At 42.9% G+C, this 20363-nt stretch overlaps 1 long non-coding RNA gene across 2 annotated transcripts in view; it reads left to right on the top strand.

Moving 5' to 3' along the window:
* LOC117363491 overlaps positions 1-18303 on the top strand; it is a 59090-nt gene extending 40787 nt beyond the window's left edge. The window contains exon 3 of one of the 2 annotated variants that reach the window (XR_004540073.1): positions 17821-18303. This is a non-coding gene — a long non-coding RNA (uncharacterized LOC117363491). Of the gene's footprint in view, positions 1-4461; positions 4594-17820 lie in introns of those variants that run through there. The other variant, XR_004540074.1, reaches the window with a different exon arrangement.
* Positions 18304-20363: the final 2060 nt, after the last annotated feature.

The raw sequence follows: 20363 nt of genomic DNA, 5'->3' as shown, positions 1-20363 counted from the left end.
TCCTCCCTCTGCCGCGTTACTGATGACGTCATCAGTGATGCGGCAGAGGGAGGATAAAGCCGACGCTACTGGAGGGAGATTTGTTGCTTTCGCTGGGAGGGTCGGAAAGGTTCACTTGGGGGGGGGGGGAGATAGGATGGTCAGCGGGGTTTCGGCTGGGAGGTGGGAGAAGCGGTCTGCCTTGGTGCTCCAAGGCCTGGCGCCATTACCTTTTTCGATAATGGCGCCGATGCTGCTTTCGCTGGGAGGGTAGGAGCGCGATAGGGACCGGGCCAGCTGTGCACCCCCCCCTAAGGCGGCACCCGGGATGGACCTCCCCCTCGCCCCCCTTGGTACGCTACTGCCCTGGGGAAACAGCCTGCAACAAGATCGCGCGATGCCAGAGATCTTTGCCTGCTTCGGCTGTTTCCTCCGCCGCGGTCCCGCCCCTCCTCTGACATCAGAGGAGGGGCAGGACCGTGGCGGAGGAAACAGTCGAAGCAGGCAAAGATCTCTGGCATCGCAATCTTGCTGCAGGCTGTTTCCAGACGCGACACCCGGCGCAGGGGGGGAGAACTGGACCGGACCGGGAGCACCCCCTCAGGGCTTGGTACCCGGGGCGGACCTCCCCCCACGCCCCCCCCCTTGGTACGCCACTGGGTTAAGCATCCCTTAAAGTGTTCAGCAACTCTTTTCCTTCTCCTCAGGTCCAGTTCCCCCAAAATGCCCAGTACCTCTTTCCCTTCCCTTCAGGTCCAGTCCTCCCAAAGCAGCCAGCACCTCTCTTCCTTCCCTTCAGGTCTAGCAACACCCCCCCCAACAGGTCCAGCACCTCTTTCCCTTCCCTTCTGTGTCCCCCTCCTGCCATGCTATCCACCTTATGAAGCCAATCCTCACAGGCCTGCTCGTGGCCTTCCTTTTGCTGGTTCCCTCCTTATGATGCTATGTCCTGTTTTATGAATTAAAAAATTTTTTTTTACTGTAGGAGTAAGACTTTTTAGCATTCTTATGGGGTGGTAAAAAGCTTTGCTCCTGCATCTACGGTAAATACTACCAAATTGGATTTACTGTGAGTAACCGTGGTAACCCGTCCCCATGTCATTCTCTATTCTGCTGTTTTATTGTTGACTTGTTTAAGTTTTGGAATTTAATTTCTGTTTTTTAATTTGACTGAAATTTCAAAAATATAAAGTTAAATGTGGCTTAAAGGAACTCCCTCTATGCAAAGAGGCAGGATCATGTCACACCCATTATTAAAATAGGAATCACTTGTTTTGAATGTTTAATGTACTCTAAACCTGTATTTTGATCTAAGGCTTCACATTTGAAGTTCTATACCATTGGGCTTTGTACTTAATGAAAACATTACCAGAGTTGTTTTGTGACTCAAACATCTCTAGAATATTGACCCCCAAGGCAGGCATTGATGTTGTCAAAACACGGCCATTTTAGGTCCCTCTATGTGTGATACTACATGTTGGTGAATAAAAGTTATTTTGGTTCCAGCCTTCATTGTGTATCCTGAGATCACCTCATTTATGCTCCAGCTCTTTAATAATCTTGCATACTCCTTCAAGAGCCCTTCCCTCAATACATGACGGATGATGGCTCAGTATCCTCTGCTTGCTCTGCACATCTCAACTACACTGGACAGTGTGCTCTTTTGTGAGGTCCCCCTTCTCTGGAATTCCGTGTCTTTAGTATTATGAAATGAACCATCTTTCTTAAAATTTAGAGACACACTTAAAACATAAGAAGGAATCGTGGAATATATATAATGATCAATGAGACTGACTCCACTTCTTCTACTACTATCAAAGCTATGGAATCCCTCAGCTATGGAATCGATCAGCTATGGAATCCCTCAGCTATGGAATTGATCCTCTCGCCCCATACTCTTTAACATTTTCTTGACCCCTTTACTTACTTTAGCCCAATCTATAGGATTCACTGTGTACACGTACGCCGATGATATCCAACTGCTTCACCCCCTAAATTCTACATTACCTGACAAAATAATAGAAATTAATTACAAACACAATAAAATTAGTTCCTGGGACCAGCATAACAAACTCTCATTGAACATCTCTACAATAACCGGTGTCCTTTTCGCAAATTCTACACAGGGACATACATATTCCTACCCATTTATATTGACTTCTCTCCAATTCAAATTGATATCAAAATCAAACTCCTCGGAATTATCCTTGATAAAGACTTCAGCTTCCATCCTGAAAAAAGTTAAATGGTCTGTATGAGCGTTATTATTCAGGTCTGATTCAGACCATTTAACTTTTTTCAGGAAAGCTATCTTCATGGCTCAGTCAGCACTATGGCCTTTCCAAATGATTCTCTGAAGAAGTACTAACGAAACGGATCCATCAGAATCAGTTTTTGTGCCACCAAGATAAGTGGTTTTTATGTTTCATGAATTTTTTGATAGTATAAACAGTCAGTTCCAATGATAAATTTTGAAATCTTTATCTATTGATGATTAAACTGCTATTTTTGCACAGAATTGCCATTTTGCACAAAACTTTTTATATGACATCATACAACTCCATTATTAACTTTGACAATCACAACAACTTTATTTATACAATTAAAAAATTTACTGAAAAAATTTAAAAATATCAATTATAGTACTTAATGAATTATTGCATTCATATAAAAAGGATGGAGGCAGACCAGTGATTGAAACCATAATATTGCATTTGTCAATAGCCTTTGGCTGTTATGAGATGCAGCATACGGTCTGAGGTTTTGCCTTCTTCCTTAATGCTTGAGCAATAATGTAAATCTATGTGGTGAAATCCAACGGTAACTTGATATGTGTTGATATGTGTTGATTTATTGAGAGATTAAAGAACACATATGGAAAGGCGGGAGAAGGGAGATATGATAGCGACGTTTAAATACCTACATAATATAAATGTGCATGATTCGAGTCTTTCATTTGAAAAGAAGCTCTGGAATGTGAGGGCATAGGATGAAGTGTAGAGGTGATAGGCTCAGGAGTAATCTAGGGAAATACATTTTACAGAAAGGGTAGTAGATGCGTGGAATAGTCTCGTGATAGAGGTGGTGGAGACAAAGACTGTGTCTGAATTCAAAAAAGAGCGGGACAGGCACATGAGATCTCAGGGAGAGGAGGAGATAGTGGATGCTGTAGATGGGCAGATTGGATGGGCCATTTGGCCTTTATCTTCAACCATGTCTCTATGTTTCATTTATAGAATTCCCCCTCCCAGGGGTGTAGGAGGGACTGCTCTGGGCACGTTCTTCTCCTTGCCGCGCACGCATGTCCCTTGCCTTCACCGTACCTTTTTACTTCCCCACCATGTGGTTGCTACCTGTGTCGGCATCGGCGCTGTCTCTGACATCACTTCCGGGGCCCGTGCCTAGGAAGTAATGTCAAAGGGCGAGCTGATACCGCCATGGACATGCTGCTCACACCGGAGAAGTTTAAAAGGTGTGGGGGAAAGGGAAGAGGGTGCGCGTGCGGCAGGGGGGGAACATAAGAATATAAGAATTGCTGCTGCTGGGTCAGACCCAGGGTCCATCGTGCCCAGCAGTCCACACATGCGGCTGCCCTCTGGTCAAAGACCATTGCCCTAACTGAGACTAGCCCTACCTGTGTATGGACAGTTAGACAAGTTCAGCAGGAACTTGTCTAACTTTGTCTTGAATCCCTGGAGGGTGTTTTCCCCTATAACAGACTCCGGAAGAGCGTTCCAGTTTTCTACCACTCTCTGGGTGAAGAAGAACTTCCTTACGATCGTATGGAATCTATCCCCTTTCAACTTTAGAGAGTGCCCCCTTGTTTTCCTTACCTTGGAGAGGCTGAACAACCTGCCCTTATCTACTAAGTCTATTCCCTTCAGTACCTTGAGGCAGAGAAGAGAGCAGGGGAGGGGGGACCATCACCCCGGGCACTGCTTACCCTGACTATGTCACTGATTCCCTCCTCAGTGCACAAATGTGAGGAGAGTATATATGTGGGCAGAACATTTTGTCAAGAGAAATGCACAATATATAGAATACTATCAGTTCTATGTATTGTATGATGCACTTAGGTGGGTCAGCTTATCGGTACCTGTCGTAAGTGGGCGAGATTATATTTTGCTATACCAACATGGCTTTGTGCTAGTAGTCTATAACAGCTTAGGCTTGCCTTGAAGCTGTTATAGAACTGGTGCTAAGGGTGCCCCATTGTGCTGCCAACATCGTAGCGCAAAGTTATAGAATAACCTTATTGGGGAACACTCCCCATTGACAGTAATGGGGCATGTGTTAAATAGCATGCATTAAGTTACAATAATGTGCAATAATATGCATTAGCCCATGTTAGTAAATCTAGCCTATAAAGTATTCTTCTTAGAGGAATGGATCACTCCAGATGACCTTTTATGTATTAGAGTACTGCTTTTATTTTTTTCCCTTTTGTATGCTGCAGCTGTATCTCAATTTTTTTCTCCCCAGGAATTTTATCGCTGTAGTTTCAGATTCCTGTAGAAAACAAAATGTCAACTGCTTCTCTCCCACACCTTAAACCGTCGACTGTCTCACATTAAAATCACTCACTGGGGTTGTGTTATCAAAGCAATGAAGCGTGCTCCATGCCTAAATGGACCAATTTAGTGCTGAGGCCTCCAAAGAGAGATTTACTTTGAATAATTCACTGACATTTCACTGCTTTCATCAGTTGCTCTTTCTCAATGTTAAAAAAAACCCCAACCCAAAGCTCTGCAAAATAAACATAATGAATTAGTTTTATCCTACTGTCTGGTTTCATATTGTTCTCCAGCAGTCACAACAGTCTAGAAATGAAGACAATATCATAAAAAAAATTATAGAAGGTAGTGAACAAAAAATTCCTCTTGAATTCCAAAGAGATTTTCTTAGTTGAGCAAGTTTCTTCTAAGGCACTTTCCCCCTCTTTTACAAACGCATAGCGCGGGTTTTAACGCCAGCTATGGTGGTAACTGCTCCGATGTTCATAGGAATTCTTTGAGCGTCGGAGCAGTTACCGCTGCTCCCGGCACTAAAACCCGCCCTATGCGTTCGTAAAAGAGGGGGGGTTGATTCTCAATAGATGATGATGCTGGAGAATGCATCAAAATTCAAATATAGGCCTAAAATTCTGGCCATTCTCCCGCCTCAAGCAAAATTTTCTCCTGCAGTCTCACAGTAGTTTTGTATAAAGTCTGTCTCTGGAACACAGGTCACCCTTACCTAGGCTTGAAAATGGAAATCATAGGCAGATGGAGGCTCTCTCAGATTTTGCAAAGGCAGGAGAAGTAGAGTTGGATTCATAAGGAGCACTGTTGAGACTCGGGTGCTAACTGCCACCAAGGTAAATCATTTCTATCCACCCTGGAATGAATATTTCTCAGATAAAATCTAAAATCAGCGAGAGGTGTGGATGGGAACCTTAGAAAAAAATGGTCAGCAGACTACAAAAAGACCACAGAACTCCAAGATAATACAGCACATCTTTAATTATGCAACAAGAGTGGAAGGTTTTGAACACAGAGCTCGACTTGGCCAAGTTTTGCCAAATGGCTGCCTCAGAGGCTAAAATAACCAAATCTGTGTGAAAACAAGCATGCACCAGATCTGGCTAAGGAAAGGGAGTGGGACTTGATATATAGACTTTCTGTGGTTACAATCAAAGCTGTTTACATATTATATAGATATTTATTTTGTACTTAGGGTAGTGTAGGGTTAAGTGACTTGCCCAGAGTCAGAAGGTGATGTAGTGGGGCTTGAGCCATTTAGTGAAACTCCACTCTTGTTGCATAATAAAGGTGTTTTTGTTTTATCTTGGACTTCTGCAATTTGTCTGTTCACCATTTCCTTTGGTCTGGATGTTGCAGATCGCTTGCCTACTTTTCTGCCGTCATCTTTCTATGTTTCTATGAGCAGCACTCTGACTTAATGGGGTGGGACAGTGGAGTGGGCAGACTTGATGGGCTATAGCCCTTTTCTGCCGTCATCTTTCTATGTTTCTATGTTTTTTTCTGAACATGAGAAGCCAGGCTTCAAATCCTGCCTCTCCCAATAACACCACTTCCAGTTTTGGGCAAGTCATTTCATTCTTCATTGTGTTGGGCAAAATCTTATATTTCAAGCTCTCTAGGATAGGGAACTATCAAATAACTTACCTTGAATATAGCTTTGGAAAAATGGGTAGTATAAGCCCAATCCAAATCACCAATTGATCTTCTCGATTTACACCCTGAGGCAGCAAGAAATTGTGAAATGCTGGCCATCGTTGGTGTGCCGATCCTTGACCAAGATAAGTAACTTTTTGCTATTTGGACTTCCTTTACCATTTCTTTGATGGTTTGCATTGCACAGAGTACTTTTCAAGCAAAATAAAGGAGGTTTTTTATGCCCGTGAGGTATCATTTAGCCTTGCCTTAAAGCTGTTATTATGTCTGGCTTGTGCAACATGGTTTGAAGCTTTTTCCTCCTTTCATGTTTGATTGGCTCGAGCATATGCAAACGGAATGATATAAAGTAATGGAATTTAGATTTGTTGCACTCATTTGTGAAAGAGTTGTTGATTGGTGTTTGATTGATTTTTCACTTTACTATTCCTAATATTAAAAGAGCTCACAGACACCAAACCCTATCTGGCCAACAATGGAATCTCTTCCCCCTCAGCTACACTTTTAGCAGAATACTTTAAAAACAAAATCACAACTGCCAGATCCACCCTCTCTGGAAGCCCAGCCTACCTAGAAGAGATCACAATGCCCCCACAGAAAAAGATTCAGCAGCGGCAGATAGAACCTGGTCCCACTTCCCCACAATTCAATGGTCTGACCTAAACAAACTCTACAAAAAATACAGCCACGCAACCTGCGATCTCAATCACTGCCCACCATACCTATTAAAAACCTCCAGCATCAAATTCCGCGTTCTCCTCTTACAATGGATACAAACCATGCTCACAGATGGCCTTTTCCTGCAAGACCTCAGCGAAATCGTTGTCACCCCGATCCTAAAAGACCCTAAAGGAGCAACAGATCAACCATCCAACTACAGACCCATAGCCTCAATACCACTCTGTCAAACTAATGGAAGGCTTGGTAGCCAAACTCCTCACCAACTACCTAGAAAACCACAATATATTCCATCCTACACAATCGGGTTTCAGAACCAACTACAGCACAGAGACTCTACTGGGTTCCCTCCTGGACACAGCTAGACAACATCTCAGCACAGGTAAAAAAATGCTGATTATACAGCTGGATCTCACCGCAGTTTTTGACCACAACATCTTATTACAAATACTAGAAACAATAGGAATAACAGACAAGGTTCTCACATGGTTTCAAGGCTTCCTACAATCAAGAACCTACAGAGTCAAGCTGAACAAAGAAAAATCAGAACCATGGTCCAACCCCTGCGGCGTACCCCAAGGATCTCCACTATCCCCAACTCTCTTCAATCTCTATATTGCATCCCTCGGCACCTGCCTGGACAAATTAGGCTTAACCTCCTATAGCTATGCAGATGACATCACCATTCTCCTTCCTTTTGACCAACCAACGTCCTCCAAGACAGACATTCTACACAGGACATTTTAAACAGTTGCAACATGGATGAAAAATCACAAACTGAAACTGAACCCAGACAAGACAAAATTCACTCTCCTCGAACATAATAAAACCCTAACTATAACAAATCTAGTTATAAACTCAATCACATACCCTATACAACCCATTCTAAAATTTCTAGGAATGACAATTGACAGATTCTCTACCATGCAACCACAAATCAACAAAATGATACAAAAATCATTTGGGGCAATGAGAAACTTAAGACAGGTTCGAAAATTCTTCGACAGAACACAATTCCAGCTCCTGGTCTAGTCCCTAGTCCTAGTTCTTCTAGATTACTGCAACATACTCTATCTCCCCTGCCCCACAAGCATGATAAAACAACTACAAACTGTTCAAAACACAGTGCTAAGACTTATCTATTCACTGAGGAAACACGACCACATCACGGCGGTGTACCTAGATTCACACTGGCTCCCAATACAAGCAAGAGTAAAATTCAAATTCTACTGCCTACTATTTAAAACCATAAACGGAGACAGCCCAGCCTACCCAAACAACCACCTAATCCAAACTACCTCAACCAGACACAGGAGAACGCACAAACTGTTCACTCACCCCCCAATCAGAGACGTCAAACGAAAAAAACTGTATGACAGCCTTCTAGCCACTCAAGCAGCAAAACTAGACTACCAACTCTCCAATTTACTGATAATGACTACAGACTACAAATCATTTAGAAAAGAAATAAAAATCATCCTATTCAAGCCATCCTTGAAGACAAACTAACACCGCAAGACTCATCCCAACTCTCTGTAGCAAATCGCTCTACTATTCAATTCCTCTGGAAATAGCCAGATAACTTCTTTTGTAATCTGCCTTGAACTGCAAGGTATTGGCGGAATAGAAATCACTAATGTAATATAATGTAACTATGTTGTTTTTGCCACATTTATGAGCATGTCATTTGTGCAGGGTTCTCAGGATATGCATAGAACATAAGAACATACGAATTGCCGCTGCTGAGTCAGACCAGTGGTCCATCATGCCCAGCAGTCCGCTCACGCGGCAGCCCTCTGGTAAAAGACCAGCGCCCTAACTGAGACTAGCCCTACCAGCGTACACTCTTGTTCAGCAGGAACTTGTCTAGCTTTGTCTTGAATCCCTGGAGGGTGTTTTCCCCTATGACAGACTCCGGAAGAGCGTTCCAGTTTTCTACCACTCTCTGGGTAAAGAAGAACCTCCTTACGTTCGTACGGAATCTATCCCCTTTCAGCTTTAGAGAATGCCTTCTCGTTCTCCCTACCTTGGAGAAGCTGTACAACCTGTCCTTATCTACTAAGTCTATCCACCTCAGTACCTTGAATGTTTCGATCATGTCCCCTCTCAATCTCCTCTGTTTGAGGGAGAAGAAGCCCAATTTCTCTAATCCAGGGGTGCCCACACTTTTTGGGCTTACAAGCTACTTTTAAAATGACCAAGTCAAAATGATCTACCACCAAAATTTTTTTAAAAAACTACAAAGCATACTGTACGCTGAGAAAATGTTAATTATCATTCCTATTCCGGGGATTTTCAGAGGTCAAGGCAGATGACTCTATGCACTGTCACCTCAGTAACAACCATACAAAAATAGACAAATATACCCCCCTCCCTTTTTACTAAACCACCATAGCAGTTTTTAGCGCAGGGAGCTGCGCTGAATGCCCAGCGCTGCTCTCAACGCTCTTAGGCTCCCTGTGCTAAAAACCACTATTGTGGTTTAGTAAAAGGGGGGCCATAGTGCAAAATATAGACAGCAGATATAAATTTAGACACATTTTGATCACTAAATTGAAAATAAAATCATTTTTCCTATCTTTGTTGTCTGGTGATTTCATGAGTCTCTGGTTGCACTTTCTTCTTCTAACTGTGCATCCAATCTTTCTTCCCTTCTTTCAGCCTGTATGCTTCCTCTCCTCCATACCAAATTCCCTCCCCCAACTTTTTCTTCCTCTCTCCCTGCCCTTTCTTTCTCCCTGCCTCCCTTCCTTTTTTTCTCTCTCTCTTCATGCCCCCTTTCTTTTTTTCTGTTTCCCTTCTTTCTTTCTCCCTGCCTACCCCCTTTCTTTCTTTCTCCCTGCTCTCCACCAAGCCACTGCTGCCACCATCGGGGAACAGGCCCCCAAGCCGCCGCCGCCATCGGGTAACAGGACCCAAAGCCGCTGCTGCCCCAGGCTCTCCCTGCTTCCCTGTGTTGGGCCAACCAGCATTTCTCTCCCCGACGTTAATTCTGCCGTCAGAGAGGAAGTTCCAGCCCAGCCAGGCAGCGATTGGCTGGCCCGAACTTCCCCTCCGATGACAGAATTGACGTCGTGGAGAGGAAGGCTTATCGGCCCAGTAAATCGCCAAGGCAAAGTGAATCTGGGCTCCGTGATCGACTCACTTTGCCTTGGCGATCTACCGGTCGATCGCGATCGACCTATTGGGTACCCCTGCTCTAATCTTTCGCTGTACGGCAGCTCCTCCAACCCCTTAACCATCTCTCTATGTAAACATCAATATCCAAGCGACCGAAATGCTAGGGACCTGGGGAGAGGAAGAAGCGATATGGATTACTCTGAAAAGAGAAGATGGAACTTCTATCTACGTGGGTGTAGTCTACAGACCTCCGACTCAATCGCAACAAATTGATAAGGATCTGTTTATGGATTTCCAAAAGTTTGGAAGGAAAGAGGAGGTTCTGCTGTTGGGAGATTTCAACCTGTTGGATGCGGACTGGAATGTTCTGTCTGCAGAATCGGAAAGAAGTAGGGCGATTGTGGATGCCTTTCAAGAGGCTCTGCTCAGACAAATGGTGACGGAACCCACAAGGGAAAAAGCGATATTGGATCTGATCCTTACAAATGGAGAGAGTATCTCTAATGTTCAAGTGGGCGCTCACCTGGGAGGTAGGGATCATCAAACGGTTTGGTTTGATATAACGGCTAAAGTGGAGAGTGGTTGCATGTTACTTAAAGTCTTAGATTTTAAACGTACGGACTTTAATGCAATGGGAGAGTACCTGAAGAAAGAGCTGATAGGATGGGAGGACATAAGAGAAGTGAAAAGACAGTGGTCTAAGCTGAAAGGAGCAATAAAAATGGCTACGGATCTTTATGTGAAGAAAATAAATAAAAACAAGAGAAAAAGGAAACCGATATGGCTCTCCAAACTAGTGGCGGAGAAAATAAAGGCGAAAGAGTTGGCGTTCGTGAAATATAAAAAAACCCAAGAAGAGGAGTACAGAAAGGACTACAGGGTGAAACTGAAAGAAGCCAAGAGAGAGATATGTCTGGCGAAAGCACAGGCGGAAGAATAAATGGCTAAAAATGTAAAAAAGAGAGACAAAAATTTTTTCAGATATATTAGTGAAAGGAGGAAGATGAAAAATGGAATTGCTAGGCTAAAAGATGCTGGGAACCGACATGTGGAGAGTGATGAGGAAAAAGCAAAAATGCTAAACAAATATTTCTGTTCTGTGTTCACAGAAGAAAATTCTGAAGAAGGACCGAGATTGTCTGGCAAAGTTACACGAGAAAATGGAGTAGATTATGTGCCGTTCACGGAGGAGAGTGTTTATGAGCAACTTGAAAAACTGAAGGTGGACAAAACGATGGGACCAGACGGGATCCATCCCAGGATACTAAGGGAGCTCAGAGAGGTTCTGGTGAGTCCTATTAAAGACTTGTTCAACAAATCTCTGGAGATGGGAGTGATTCCTGGGGATTGGAGGAGAGCGGATGTGGTCCCTATTCATAAAAGTGGTCACAGGGATGAAGCAGGAAACTACAGGCCGGTGAGCCTCACTTCAGTTATTGGAAAAATAATGGAAATGTTGCTGAAAGAAAGGATAGTGTACTTCCTTGAATCTAATGGGTTACACAGGATCCGAGACAACATGGCTTTAGAAAAGGTAAATCGTGCCAAACTAACCTGATTGAATTTTTTGATTGGGTGACCAGAGAGATGGATCGAGGACATATGCTAGATGTAATTTAGTTAGATTTCAGCAAAGCCTTTGATACAGTTCCTCATAGAGGGCTGTTGAGCAAACTTGAAGGGCTGAAGTAAGGACCCAAAGTGGTGAACTGGGTTAGAAACTGGCTGTCGGACAGATGCCAGAGGGTGGTGGTTAATGGAAGTCGCTCGGAGGAAGGAAAGGTGAGTAGTGGAGTCCATCAGGGTTCGGTGCTGGGGCCAATCCTGTTCAATATGTTTGTGAGTGACATTTCTGAAGGGTTAGAAGGAAAAGTGTGCCTTTTTGCAGATGATACCAAGATTTGTAACAGAGTAGACACCTAAGAGAGAGTGGAAAATATGAAAAAGGATCTGCAAAAGTTAGAGGAATGGTCTAATGCCTGGCAACTAAAATTCAATGCAAAGAAATGCAGAGTAATGCATTTGGGGATTAATAATTGGAAGGAACCGTCTATGCTGGGAGGATAGAAGCTGATATGCACGGACGGGGAGTGGGACCTTGGGGTTATAGTGTCCGAAGATCTAAAGGCGAAAAAACAGTGTGACAAGGCAGTGGCTGCTGCCAGAAGGATGCTGGGCTGTATAAAGAGAGGCTTACCCAGTAGAAGGAAGAAGGTGTTGATGCCTCTGTACAGGTCATTGGTAAGGCCCCACTTGGAGTATTGTGTTTAGTTTTGGAGACCGTATCTGGCAAAGGACGTAAGAAGACTTGAAGCGGTCCAGAGGAGGGCGACGAAAATGATAGGAGGCTTGTGCCAGAAGACATATGAGGAGAGACTGGAAGCCCTGAATATGTATACTCTAGAGGAAAGGAGAGGCAGGGGAGATATGATTTAGACATTCAAGTACTTGAAGGGTATTAATGTAGAACATAATCTTTTCCAGAGAAAGGAAAATGGTAAAACCAGAGGACATAATTTGAGGTTGAGGGGTAGTACATTCAAAGGCAATGTTAGGAAATTATATTTTACAGAGAGGGTGGTGGATGCCTGGAATGCGCTCCCAAGAGAGTTGGTGGAGAGTAAAACTGTGACTGAGTTCAAAGAAGCGTGGGATGAACACAAAGGATCTAGAATCAGAAAATAATATTAAAAATTGAACTAAGGGCAGACTTGCACGGTCTGTGTCTGTATATGGCCATTTGGTAGAGGATGGGCTGGGGTGGCCATTTGGTCTGTGTCTGTATATGGCCATTTGGTGGAGGATGGGCTGGGGAGGGCTTCAATGGCCTGGAGGATGTAGATGTTTTAACGGAGATTATGAAAGCTTATTTTTCATATAACCTTATTGTTTTGCACTCATTTTGGCTCTCTTACTATCATATTGAAATGCAACATGTTGTATATTCAATTACCTCTAGAGGTCAGCAGTGTGTTTCTTATGTCATTTATTGCCAAGATGGTTTGTTTGCACAGCTAAGATGCTGTGTGCAACTTTATTTTTTGCAGCTTGTTTAACAATGAAGTATTGAAGGCCTTAATTCTTCCGTAAAAAAAAAAAAACAAAAACAAAAGTGGGGAGTGCAATCTATAGCCCCCTCCTTGCATGTGCAAGGCCACCACACAATACTTTGGCCCCTGTTCAAGGTGAGAACATAGTTTCATTGGAAATGTTCATGCTTGCTATGGCCTGAACAGACTGGCTAACTGTAATTATCGTTTGATGCATTAAGTTGAGACACACAGTAAATATTTCAAGAGCTTAAATGGAGATCAGAGGCGGAAAGATAGCTAGCACCTGCCTGCTATACAACCAGGGCCCAGGGCAGATCTCTTCACCAACCATTAGTACCATACATAAAACAACTTTAGATGACTTTTTCACACACAAAAACACAGACAGACCTTTACCAAATACAGAACGAGGGATCACAAATAGAAATAGAAATTTAACTGGGAACCGAAGAAATTGAACTCAGCAAGTACTAAAATACTATTTGAGAGCTCTTCTTGGCAGGATCCTGCCCCCTTCTCCTCGGATGGTGCTGTTTCTTCAAGGGGGGGGGGGGGCTTGCCAAAAGGTGGTAGACGGTTGATGCGCAAATCTCTTATAGTGGGGCTGAAATGTATTTTGCAGAGTTGGCTAGAGGACACCCCGCCTTCCTTCTGCCGATGGAGGGCGGCATATCATGTTCTTATGCTGCTGGAGACGCGGGCCACATTCCCCTCTTATCAACAACAGTGTCGTTTCTGGATGACCTGGGAGCCCTATATTCAGCGGCTGCCAAACCGGGCACTCAGCATAGTCCTGAATACTTTGCATTTATGAGCTAGACCAATGGAGTGCATTCATCTGGGTGTTAGAGGATGGGGAGGGGAAGCTGGGGGTGGATTGTGGAGTAGTGGTAGTCAGTGAGGTTGCTCCTTATCTGCTTTGTAATGGGATTCTGGATGTTGGGGGGGGGGGGGGGGTAGGGGAAGGATTGGGTTTTCAGCGAATGTGTAGCTTGTGAGGTGTTCTATCTGTTGGGTGCACTTTTATCCTTTATTTTGGAATTAACTTGTGGATGCTGTCTCCCCCTATTGGAACAATCATTATGAGCAACCTTTTCTTTCATTACCGATCCGGATGTGTTGCACTATTACCTTGCACATGGGTTTGGGGATAGCAGTCATGTACAACAGTTCTTCTTGTTTATAAACTGATGATGTTGATTGGCCTTTTGGTCAATTTTGCTGTTGTTTGTACTGCTGTATATTGTTGACCGCTTTGTTTCTTTTATATTGTATCTTTTTTCATTGTCACCAATAACCACATTTCACTATAAAAGAAAAAAAAAAAAAATTAGAAATTCACTTATTTTTGTGCTGAACATAAAGAGGTCCTGGGCCCAGGTCCCCCCCAATGAGTCACTTCCCTTGCTGTGGCTGGTGGGGGATCCTGAAGCCTTGCCAGTTGAAGGCCTCCTCTAATCTGGGAGTCAGAAATCTCCAAGATCTGCAGCTAGTGGTGGTTTCCCCGAACTGTAGAGGTTGGAGAATTCTGGCCACTGGACTGGAAGAAGAGATCTTCAGCTGGCAGAGCCTTGGGATCCCGACCAGATTAGGTATTTATATTTTGCATTTAGGCAAACAGGGAGAGGGTGGGGAGAAAATTTGGTAATAACCCACTTTGGGATCATTGCCACTGCCCGTCCTCCACCCTCCACATCGGCTATCTTGCAAATCGCTAAACATAATAAAAAGATCTATGATGCACATATCCCACAGCTAACATGTTCACAACAAGTAACCACAAACTTAAAATATGTAGTCAAAAATTAAATTTAAACCTCAAGAAGCCTTACGCTGGGAGTAGCCTGAGACTCCGATTGGCCAGATATCTAAAACCACTTCCATGGGAGTGGCCTTAGGCATCTGAGCCAATCAGGGCCTTAGGCTCCTCTCCGCATCTCCATAGACTCACAAAAATGCTTACAGTGTAAAAATGTGCATCCCAATTGGCTGGTTAGACAGTGGTAGGATGCTTAGCGCTGCCTAAAATCGGGATACCATTTATAGAATTTGGCCCTAAATACTTGTTTACTAAATGAACTTAAGACGTTGAGAAAAAAGAAATCAGCTTAATTTTTTTTAGGGGGGGTGTTATTTTAATAACCAGCCTGAAGGTGAAAGATGGTAACAGAGGAAGTCAAGTAGTGTTAGAATTCTCAACCCAACAGCCTCCTTACCCTGTATGGTACTAAGGGCTTTATTCACCAAGCAAACCGATCATGTACCGATCGGTTTGCGACCCCTTAACGAGCAAATTTCCCTTCGGCCTGATTCACTTAACTCTCCTGTGATCCGCCTCGAATTTGTGAATGCAAATGAGGAGAAACGCATGCAAATTGGACAGCAACCCGATTCACTACACAAAATTTCACATCGGACAGGGCTGGCCGGTCAACGGAAGGAGCAATTGCTGGGGACCAGTTGTTCAGTGGTTTCCAACTGCATATCCTGCTCTCTGCCCCAACTCAAGCACAAATCTCCTGCTCTGAAGTCCTTCCCCCCTGCACTGTCCTGAAGTCCTGCTCTCTTCATCGAAATCCTGCCGCCCTGCACTGCCCCGAATCTCCCTGAAGTCCTGCCGCCCTGCACTGCCATTCCCCACCCTGCGAGCCTGTGGTTTTAATCCACAAGTTTAAAGCGGGTTAAAAACACAGGCTCGCAGGGCTCGAAACTACTAAAAAAAAAAGATCATGGGTCCGATGGACTGAAAGTTGGGAGCAGGAGGGGTGCTCGGTCCCTCCTGCTCCTAGGCCTCCCACTCTCCGGCCAGTCGTGGCCGGCCCAGGCATTCGGGCCCGGCCCAACCATCCCGGTACCTGTAAAATAGTTGGAAGCAGGAGGGGTGCCTGATCCCTCCTGCTCCTTGGGCAAGGCTCCCCAACATCTTCGGGAGCAGGAGGGGTGCCTGGACCCTCCTCCTGCTCCTACGCACCGCTGTTTCAAGGACACCCCCTGGAAAGAGATATAGCATATTACAATTTCCTCCCCACATCTCTTTCTTATAGATGTTATATCATAAATTATTCATTTTCACTCACCGACTGCCCTGAGCGTTAACACCTTTCTCACCAGTTTCTCGCCAGACCAAGATGGCGTCAGTGTTACAGGGTAGGATTTAAATCACTGACTACTCTCCTCCCCTCTTACCACCCCCACCAATCAGAGCCTCCCAATATCAGACAAGGCTGGCCCATTCAATTTCTAAATTCAATCCCACCGGAGCAACTGTTTTCAACATATAAATCCATTTTTGTTCCCTCCAGTTCAGAAATTCTTCTAGATTACCACCCTCCCCCCTCCATCTGCAATATGATCCACGACTCGCCACAGAAGTTGTTCAACAGTATGACCCATTGGGGAGAGTGTGGCGCAGTGGTTAAAGCTATAGCCTCAGCACCCTGAGGTTGTGGGTTCAAGCCCACGCTGTTCCTTGTGACCCTGTGCAAGTCACTTAATCCCCCCATTGCCCCAGGTATGATAGATTGTGAGCCCACTGGGACAGAGAGGGAAAACTGCTTGAGTACCTGAATAAATGCATGTAAATCGTGCTGAGCTCCCCTGGGAGAATGGTATAGAACATTGAATAAATAAAAAAATATCTTCACAGTGCTGTACTAATGGTGCCTTTATCACCTTATTTTGTAATCTAGATCAGTGTTTCTCAACTCGGTCCTGGAGTACCCCCTTGCCAGTCAGGTTTTCAGGATATCCACATTGAATTTGCATAAACTTGATCTACATACACTGCCTCCATTATATGCAAATTTTTTCATGCATATTCATTGTGGATTCATTGTGAAAATCTGACTGGCAAGGGGGTACTCCAGGACCGAGTTGAGAAACACTGTCCTAGATTTATGTTCTATGAGTCAAACTTTCATTTGGTGCTTTGCATGGCCAATATAAACCAGATTATAGGGGCACATAATTAAGTAAACATCATTCTTACTTTCACATGTGGTGTTAAACCTTAATTTTATCACCTGACTAGTTCCTGGGTTTATCTACGTTTCTCCCTCTATTGTACCTGTATGTGCACACCATTGACAGTGTCCACATTTTGGTGTCTGCCCTCTAAGTTTGGTCTGGGAAATTTTACAACTATATAGGCTATAACAGGAGGCTCTTTGAAACAACTATATAGTTGTAAAATTTCCCAATGTTGTTTAATACTTCATAGTAAGAACTCAGCTGGTCTAGAATAGGGCAATATACAGACCAATGAGGGTCCTGATGTTTCTGTTGACTCGAGGCAACAGATCCCTTCTTGTTGTTATAGTTGTTTCAAAGAGCCTTCTGTTATAGCCTTTCAAAGGGGTAAAACAATAGGTGATAGGTTTCACCATCAGAAATTTGGTATGTTCAGACCAAACTTAGGGGGCATACACCAAAAATGTGGCATTCTTTAATGGACATTCGTTGGCACATTCTTGATTCAGTATCAGAAGGGTGGGAGGGAGGTAATATTAAAAGTTTACTTTTTAAAAGAACAGGATGGATTTTTTGGCTAAACACCCTAGCACCAGAAGGTTTAAATGAGGAAATAGATTGGATATCCATTATTTAACAAGTGGCATGTTGTATCACCAAAGCTTTAAAACCCATGATAGAAAATAACGTCAGATGCCCAAATCTAACGAACAAATGAAGTGAGCGACAGAGCAAGGCATCTGAAGTTGGGGAAGAATGTTTTAGTTCTAACAGTTACTGAATCGTGTAATAAATTCTCTTGGCAACAAGCATAGTATTGGTTTTAATGGATTCATTCTTTGTAGATGTATGAACAAGGAACCCCAACCCTGAAGAAAGAAACTGAAACATGGACATGTCGGAAGGGGAAATCCTTAATAAAATTCTTGATAAAATAAGATAAGTGATTTTCAGTAAAATTGCACATTACTTTATTAGTATCACCAAAATGAAAATTTCTATAAAATAAATTAACCTATGAAGAATTAAGCTATTGAGAAGGGATAAGCCCCTGTGATTCGTCGCTGTTAGCAGCCGTCTGAGGATCCAAAAACAAAAATAATGATACAAGATGATGATGTATGATGTATGATAATGATGTGTGATACAAGAGTAGATCGTATATAAACTACATTTGAAGCAGGTTAGATCCCCTGTAAATATTGTAGCCGTGTTGGAGTTAATTAAGTTATAGGGTTAGAAGCAGATCTATGATGGAGACAAAAGATTCACTGAGAACCAGCGGTCCTGCCATCAATGTTCCCTCTAATTTTTCATAGGCTGTGTGTGCAAAAAATTTCATCTGTGCGCATTTTAAAGAAAAACTAAATTTGTGTGCGCTATAAAAATGATTGCCAGAGGGCCTGGAGTTCATTTATGGGCATTTATGGGCAGGTCTTTGAGTTTAGTCTGAATTAACGAAAACACAATGTAATTTTAGTTACACTTTATGTCAGTTACACTTTATGTAACATAAAGTCTCATTTCAATAAACATAAATTATGTGTCATTGAGCGCTACCTATAAATAAGGTATTATTGTACTTTATACTTAAAATTTAGAAAATAACAGCAATTTAGTTTTCAAAGTTTTTCCCTGCAATCTTTCATATTTATCTAGTCCGAATAAATTCTGTCAAGATCTGTTGAGCCTCCATCTTGAAGGTGACTCTTAACACGCATCAGCATTTCCAAATGCTCTAAATGTAAACGATTCCTTTGTTTAGTCTTCAAATTGTTCATTAGATTAAAACCATGCTCACAATCTGAACTAGATGCTAAGAATGTGGCACCAATATCCATCAATTTTGCTAAATCTGCAAATTGATCATTCTGAAATGCAAATTTCGTCATATCTGGAAAGCTGTTTATCAGATTGCTTTTGATTTTTTCTGCAACAAGGAATTTAAAGTAATTGTATTGCTGAATAATAACACTTTCCTCCGGAAGAAATTGTTTATATTTTAAACAAAGAGATCTGATATGTCCATTTCCGAAGTCAAAGTCGCATTGTGATATTGCTGTACAGTCAAAAGCAGACCATTCCTCAACTTCATTTTCAGGAAATCTTTCACCCAGATGCAAACATAGGATGTTGATGAAAGTTAATATGGAATTAGTATCCACTGAAACTTTTTCTCCAGACCTCATCCTGGTGTCAAGAAGACTGTTGACTTTATCACTCCACTTAACCTTGTCACCTAAGTATTGCATTTGAAGTTTGTTCAATTTACCCTGTGCAAAATGATAAGCTTCCAATGGTGTCAAACCACGTTTTTGAAATGCCATGGTTAAGGAAGCCAGTTCTGATAAGACATAATTCAAAACTTCAAGTGTAAAATGAAATTGTTCACTGTTCAGCTTCTTATAGCAGTACTTTGCAATAGGATCATTATCTTTGTCTTCTTCAAAATATTTTAACAGGGGATTATAATTTCGAATAATTGCTTTAAGTGCAAAGTGTCCAGATAACCAGTGCACTTCATTCAGAGGTCTGAAAGCAATTGATTCACATTCAGATGCATCTGCTATTTCTTGAAATTTGCATTGTTTAGTAGAAGACCGACAGAACACCGTGTACACAATTCTCATTACAGTTTCTACTTCTTTCATCAATTTTATTTCTTTCCATGAATCAGAAAGCCCCAAATCTTCCCGATGTGTAACACAATGTTGCTGCACTAAATGTGGAATGTCTTTTCTCAGCTGTGCTGCAACACCATCTTTTTTGCCCAACATAACAGAGACACCATCAGAGGTGAACATAACCATTTTATTCAGGTTAAGTTCACCCTGAGGAGGCGAGTCACACCCACACTTCTGAGTCTAAGGTAAGTACCCATACTATCCACGATAATTTAGGAAGAATTATCAACAATAATTTAGGAGCCACACTAACTCAAAAGGGAATCTCTTCACAGATATGGAGGGCTATGTATCTTAATGCACACAGCTTAGGCAATAAAATTCTGGAATTGGAGACTGAGATAATAAACGCCGACCTAGACGTGGTAGCGATATCCAAAACCTGGTTCACGGACTCGCATGGGTGGGATATGGTTATACCTGGCTACAATCTACTTCGTTGTGACAGAGAGGGTAAGTTAGGAGGAGGAGTAGCACTGTACACTAAGGAAAACATCAAAACTACCAGAATCACAGATATTAGATACACCGTGGAATCCCTCTGGGTGAACCTGACCAGAGGAAATGAAAAATGCCTATACCTTGGTGTGATATACAGACCTCCCAGACAACAGGAAGACAAAGACATGGAATTAATCGAGGACATAGAGAACATCACTCTGCGCGGGGACACAGTAATGTTAGGGGACTTCAACATGCCTGAT

The sequence above is a fragment of the Geotrypetes seraphini genome, chromosome 7 (assembly GCF_902459505.1).
Source record: "Geotrypetes seraphini chromosome 7, aGeoSer1.1, whole genome shotgun sequence".
NCBI lineage: Eukaryota > Metazoa > Chordata > Amphibia > Gymnophiona > Dermophiidae > Geotrypetes > Geotrypetes seraphini.
The sequence above is the reverse complement of the archived record's forward strand: the minus strand, read 5'-3'. Positions and strand labels throughout refer to the sequence as shown.